Below are 7,178 nucleotides of genomic sequence, written 5' to 3' on the forward strand. Positions count from 1 at the left end.
GGAGGACGTGGAGGGTGTGTGGCTGCAGTGAGTTCTCCCCCATGCAGAAACACCTCTCTGGGTTGAGCACACCCCAAAACCCTGTTCTGGTCATGCAGACATTCTTGGGGGGTTGGGACACTGCCCTTTCTGTGTGCCTGCCCCTGGCACACTCTTTCCTTTCTAGTTTCTGGTACACAGAACCCTCCCAACAAGGTCTGGAAGGGCCCTGTGGCAACTCTGCCTCATTGCCTCCACGTCTTATTCCAGACTTCATCTGTAAACATCTCTTTGCCCTTGCTAAAAACAATGTCTCTTAATTTCTCTCTGCAGGAGTATTATTTAATTTGTAACAGTTTTAGGACATTATTTGAAAAATCCGATATGAAGCTGTATTTCATTTACTGTAATGATCCACTAATGCAGGCATATTTCAAAGGCAGGCAATGCAGTACTGTGGGGTTTAATTAAATTTTGTTTTTCAACTGAGCATCAATAGACAGACAATAAAAAAATGGTGGACAATATGCATACAGAACGAAGTCTCTTCATTTTCCTTTTCAAGACTGTGGAAGTGAAAATGTATAGCCCTTAAAATGGACTTGGCCTGCTCACAACTGCTGCTTTAGTGTATTTAACTCACTTCAGGAGGAGTTTTTTCTTCTTACTCTGCCTTAATTAATTTTCTTGCTCTCTTCCTGCCCACAAAATAAACTCTTACACTGTGGAAAATTTCCAGCAGGAGCCGTGGGTGATCTAAGTGCTCCTGCAAGTTCTGCATGTAGTTTTGAATACTGTGTTGGTACCTAGTGTGTGGTGGCTCCTCCAGATGGGCCCTCCTGAGGGTGACAGAACAGAAGGGCTGGGTGTGAGGTTCCTGTCTGTGGGAACTGGACATGGCATGTGCCAGCCTTGGAGAGGGAGGGAAAAATGGTGTTGCTGCCATGGTTGTACTCAAATCAGGAATTAGTAAGTGGCTCTGGAGTGCATTTTGTTCCTCTTCTCCCAGCAAGCGTGGGGTAATCAAGCACAGAGTGTATGTGGGGAAGCTCAGGCAGAGTGTTCCACATCAGCAGGAGGTTTCTGGGAGCCATCTGAATGCTCACAGCGTGGCACTTGGACACGTGTTCTTGGGTAAAGAAATTTGTCACGGGTGCTGTTAATGGGCTCCTTTGTTCAGATTTGAGGAGCAGGGTGAGATGGGCTGGCTGAGGCAGATTTGGTTTCTCCAGGTGTCTGGAGAAATTACCATTGTTCAGGAACAGAACCAGAGTTTGCTGAGGAACCCGATGTGAGTGTGACTCCCACTGCCCTCCAGCCCTTTGATTCTCTCAGAAATCTCCCAAAGGCAGAGAGCTGAACAAAGCATTAATTTTTCAGAGGCAGAGTCTCCATTCAGAGATGTGAGTTCAAGCCATGTCCTGGGTTGATGCCTAAGGCTTTGCCTGCTTAACCTGCCTTCAAAGGCTGGGGGCAAGGGCTGTGCCTGGAGCTGGCACTGCTTTCCACCGCTGAGCTGGGCTGGGTCACAGTCCAGAGAGCTGCTGGCTGGAAACTGGAGCGTGCAAAGGCTGGGAATCTGTGGGAACCTGACTCCTGATGTCTGTGCAGCTGTACCTGCCTGAAAAGCATGGCTGGAAATGACAGACTGGAGGCTGTAACCTCCTCCTCCTCCCTGGGATCTCAGTGTAACGCTTGCCGTGTTCCAGGCACAGCCTGTGTTGTTTGCTCCTTGCTGGAAGCAGCACCGTGAGTCCTTTGCAGCTCTCCTGGTGCCTGGGCCGGCTGAGGGTTGTGTTCTGAGCTGGTGAGAGGCTCCTGGAGCAATGGATGGGGTCCTGTGCTCCTGCCAGTCCCTGTGGCTGGAGAGGAGTCCTGGCACAGATAGAAGGGGTATAAATAGAACTCGTCATCAGGCACCGGATGCTGTTTAAATAAACTGGAAAAACCCCTCACAGCTGAGGTTTGTACTGGCCCTGCTAATGCTGGGGGAATGCCCCATGCCTGAATCCTTGTTCTTCCCTTGTTCCTTGCTTTAGGCTGCCAGATTTCCCATTTGCTCATTTCGTTTTTTGATAGGCAGTGTCAAGGTTCTGTTGCTGGGGTTTGGGGCAGGATGTTGCTTTCTGGTGACTTGAAGCAACACGTCCAGCTTCTCCTGTCCTTCCTTTGCATCTCCTGCCTTTCTGCCTGTGGCTGCTCTCACTGTGCCATAAACTAATCTCCTTCCAGCTAGGAACTTCAGGCCTCTTGCAGACTCACTTTTATGGGGCCATTATCTATCATCTATAGAAGGAGAGGCTTTCCTGGCTGTGGCAGGGCTCAGGTGGCTGCTCCCAGATGGAGCACACTGGATCATCTGGAGCCAGTGGCTGAGCTCTGGGCTGAGGGATGTGCCCTCTGCAGACCAGGGAGTGCTTGAGCCTGGTCTTTGCACGAGCAGGTGAGTGATTTGAGATCCTCACAGTACTGCTGGCATGATTAATTCTTGCAGAAGTGCCCACAGCAACTTCAGGGGTTTGTTCTGCCCAGCAGGATCACAGACAAGGACATGCCTGGGCCCTGTGCTGTAGTGGCTCTTGCAGGACTATGCAGCAAACAGGACCTGCAAGGGGCGTCAGCACAAGGGCACAAGCCCAATGCATGGGGAACTACAATGGTGCTTGGGAGTGAACAAAAATAAGTCTATTTAAAATGAAAAAGTAGTAATCTGTAATGCAGTTTTGAGGGAATTATTGTAGCAGGAGAGCATGTGCTGGCTGGGAGGGGAGAAGCACTTGCTCAGACAAGTGATAATCATTGCAGCCCATTCCAGACACCTGGCAGATACCAGCCTTCCTCAGGCCTCCCTGGGATGAGCGATGTGCTGTGCCACTGGATGAGGAATGTGGAGTTTCTGGACTATGTGGAGGGCTAATTTAAACACCAAACCCTTGTTCCTGATGGGAGCTGCTGGTGTCTGCCTGGTGTGGGGTGCTGCACGGGACCAGCAGTCTCACAACAAGGAGCGTGCTGGGCTCCTCAAGCACTCGGGGCTGACACGGCCGGCTCGCTTCCTTGGATTTCTCCTCTGGAGTTTGGCAGCCGTCTGCTTCAGGGAGCACAGTGGCCTCATAAGAGTTTATTTGATCTGACACATGACAAATTGTTTCTGCTGGCGGCTGCTTGAGGCACAGTCTGTTCGCTGGCAGCTGCGGCTCTGCGGGCACTGGGAAGTGGAGGAAGGCAGCCCTGCCTCCTCCTCTTAGGAAACATCAGTGCAGAGAGCGTTGCTGTGACCCCCCCTGCCATCCCAGCCTCCTTTCTGCTGCTTGGTAACGGTGCTGCTGGCATGGATTATTAATGGTGTTTGTGTGCTGGGTGTGTCTGCAGGTGCTGGTTGTGGCTCCCATGGCAGGGCAGAGGAGAACCTGTGTTCTGGAATCAGACCCAGTTACCACTAAAAACACTTTGTTAAGTTCCTTTTTTTAGGACACCCTTTTAGCTCTGCAATGAGCAGCAGAATATTACATTCCTCAGCAGAATAAAAAGTACATGTCCCCTGTGAGATAGTGTCAATACATTTTATTTGTTCTATTACCCGCAATCTTCAGAATATGTCCCCTAAGCATTTTAATCTGTTTTTCCAGAGTTGTCTGAGAGTGAGGAATTGCTCCTATTTGCAACTTTGGGAATGATTACTTGTTCATTAATTTCTTCCCTTTCCTGCTGTCCATCTGTTATTGCTTCCAAGAGAAAAAAAACCTCTCTGTAAATCTCCTCCAAAACAGGCCTGAGTGCCTGATTAGACAGAGAGTTATGTGTGCTGGGAACGTGTTCCCAGGAGATCATCCTGGAGCTGTGCATGGAGCCCTGGGTGCTGCTGTTCTATGCCCTTGGCACACAGAACCCACCAGGTGATGCCTTTTCCTTGGTCTTAAAATGAGGAGCCAGACACAGTTAGGGGATAAAGGGTTTTTATCTTGGTATTTAATAAAGACCTTTATGGTGCACCACTTCACCAAGGTGGAATGTGCTGAAATGCACACACATGGTATACAATTTATAGACCTTGCAAATTAGCATATTTAACAAAGATGCCTCAATGAGAGGCTTGAAGGAATAGCCTGATATCTTCCTATTTCAAAGTATTTCTCACTGGATGGGCTTAATTTTAGTTTACAGGATGTATTTTAAGGGGATCTTGGTTTCTCAAGATAGCTTAGGGCTTTCTGGCCTCCAGCTGAGAGACCTTTTGGATATTTGGTTTTCTGACCTAACAGAATGCCAGGCTTATGGTAAGTGATCAGACATAAGGAATTACAAGTGTGCATGTTAGGGGCACTGAGAATACATAAAAGGTACATAAAAGAATGGCAAAAATCCTCATGGCATCATGGCTCCCTGCTCCTTGCCCTGGGATGAACAAGCCCAGCAGGCAGCACGTGCCAGGGCAGCCAGGCACACCTGGAGCACACCTGGAGCACACCTGGATCACACTTGGGGCACACCTGGAGCACACCTGGAGCACACCTGGAGCACACCTGGAGCACACCTGGATCACACTTGGGGCACACCTGGAGCACACCTGGAGCACACCTGGGGCACACCTGGAGCACACCTGGAGCACACCTGGGGCACACCTGGAGCACACCTGGGGCACACCTGGAGCACACCTGGAGCACACCTGGAGCACACCTGGAGCACTCCTGGGGCACACCTGGAGCACACCTGGAGCACACCTGGAGCACAGTGGCAAGGCAGGAGCTGGAGTCAGGGCAGCTCCAGCACCCAAGCAGGGCTTTGCTGCTGCTGTGCTTTGCCTGCAGTGCCGGGGCTGTTACGAAACAGGAACGAGATGGGACAATGCAGAGCAGTTCCTGCTGCCACGCTTTTGTCCAGCAGCTAAAAGCCTGTTCAGAGGGTTTTGTGGAAGCCTTGTTTGCTTTGGTCTTTTTTTGCTCTTTCTTTAAGTACAGACTTAAAAGAGCTGGAGACTGGGGGCCACTGTAGTTATTTTTTCTTCCTGAATAGCACAATAAATGTGCCATTTGTCAGGGTCCTTGCCTCAGAAAACATGTGGCCTGTTCCCACTGCTGTTCCCTTTGACATATGAGGAGCTGCCCCTGCCTGCCTCTGGGTGCGTGGAGATTTCTCACTCCCTCATTGGGGCCAGTGCTAAAACTTGTCTTGACGTGTGACGTGTGTGGTCACTGGAAGTCACTGTGGAGGCTGTCACTGAAACAGCCTGGATTCACAGAGCAGCTTCATTTAGATGGCAGCTGATGGAGGAGCTCTGCAGAACGGCTGGGTAGGAAACCTGTGTGCAGGAGGGGACAGCTGAGAGCTGCAGTTATCATGGGAGAAGCTCAGACATGTACAGACGTGGTGTGGCAAACCTGTGGTGGATGTGCCATGTCCCACCTGCCATGGCACCACCAGGATGCACAGGCAGCTGCTCAGGATGTTCTGGTGTCTCACAGCAGAGAGGAAGGTGCTGCAGGTGCCTCTTGGATCAGAGCTGAGGGTGTGTGAGGGAACAGCCTGCTGCTCGCTCTGACAGCAGATTTCGAGCTCTTGGCTTTGCCAATCACCTCACAGCAAACACCAAGACATGGGAGTGAAAGTCCCTGTGTCCTTTGGCTGCTGCTTGGGTGTTTGCAGAGCCAGCAGGTCCAGTGACAGCCAGGACTGTCAAAGGAAGAACCCTCTGTGGAGCAGTGCTGCTCAATACTGAGATATGCCAGTCCATGAAATGGCTCTTTATAGGGTGTCTCAGCAAAAAGATTTTCCTTTTGAGTGTCTGGATCTCCTGCTGTTGGTCTGAGCTCCAGATGAGAAACAGTGCTTTCACTGGAAGGTACTGAGGTTACAAACAGAGTAATTGTCCCTTAGAAGGGAAAATTGTGGAGGAAACCCACTCAGAACACGTCTCTGTTCTTCCTCAGAGCAGGTTTAGGAGTGCTGTGGCTGAGGGGCAATGAGGATGGAGCTGAAGTTCTGCTGAGTGAACCCCAAGGCTCTGAGGAGCAGGGAGCCTGGTCATGGAGCCCAGGAGGGACCTGGGAGCTTTACTGGCTCTTTAGTTCTCTCTGCACAACCCGTGAATGCGGATCTCCTGGGGCAGCAGAGCGTTCCTTGTGAGGGGAGCCCATGGTGCTGCGGTTCCAGTGGCACATGCAGGGTCCCATGGCAGTGCAGGCAGTCACAGGAAAGCTGTTTCATAACCTCTGCTGGGATTCATGAGATGTTCAGAGACAGGTTCTCCACTTAGTCAACGTTTTATAAGGATTTAAGGCTGAGGAGCTCTTTGAAGTACCGATGCAGCTTGTTCTGCCATGACAAGGTGGAGATGAACGCTGGCGTGACTTCCATTCCCAAGGAAAGTGCTCTTTTGCACAGATCACAAGCTGTGGCTCTGCTGCTGTTTGAAGAGACCTGAGGAATCTCAGATCCAGGCACTGTGTACCACATCAAAGCCTTCCCATCTGAAGGTGAGGTGATGGGGAGCTCCAGCTGCATGTCCTTCGTGTTTGGGCAGCAGAAGGAAAGAAGGTCCCTGAACCAGGAGTTGCTTGGAGGATCAAAGCTCTGCTTAGCAGAGGCTGACAGGGCAAAAAGCCAGGATGGCAGCAGGAAGGACAAAGCCTGCAGAAGATCTGGGCCATCTGATAGCAGACCTCCAGAGGGGCCTGGGAGACCTTCTGCTGTGCTGGAGGAGGCAGACCTGCAGTGTCATGGGCTTGACTGGAGCCATTCCGTGGTGCCTGAGGGATTGTTTAATTAAAAAGAATGCTGCACCATCAAATTTCAACTGTTTTCTCCACACATTGCTGCAAGTAACATCTAAAATAGCTCTAAAAGGCAACAAACCATTCCCCAAAGCAGGGGTGGCAGATGAACAACATGAGAGGGAAGGAATTATGTTCTCTTTCTGCTTTCTGTGTCTGTGCATTTGCTTCTGCATTTGCAGGCCTTGGGGCTTGTTTTAATTTAAATTTCCTTAGGAAAAACCCTGTTGAAGGAATGCTGCCTGCAGTGGCTGGCTGTTCTGCTTTGGCTTTGTCCTGGGGAAGCTTTGATGGTTGGGGAGCAAGAGATGCTTTTCAGTCTTGGTGGGAAATGCCTGGATAGAGGAACGGCAATGACCACAAGAGTCACTTCTGGATGGTGGGACTGGCAATCTCTCAGCTCTCCCTTCATGCTCATTCCTGTCCCAG

This window comes from Melospiza melodia, unplaced genomic scaffold, assembly GCF_035770615.1.
Source record: "Melospiza melodia melodia isolate bMelMel2 unplaced genomic scaffold, bMelMel2.pri scaffold_28, whole genome shotgun sequence".
In the NCBI taxonomy this organism is placed as follows: Eukaryota; Metazoa; Chordata; class Aves; order Passeriformes; family Passerellidae; genus Melospiza; species Melospiza melodia.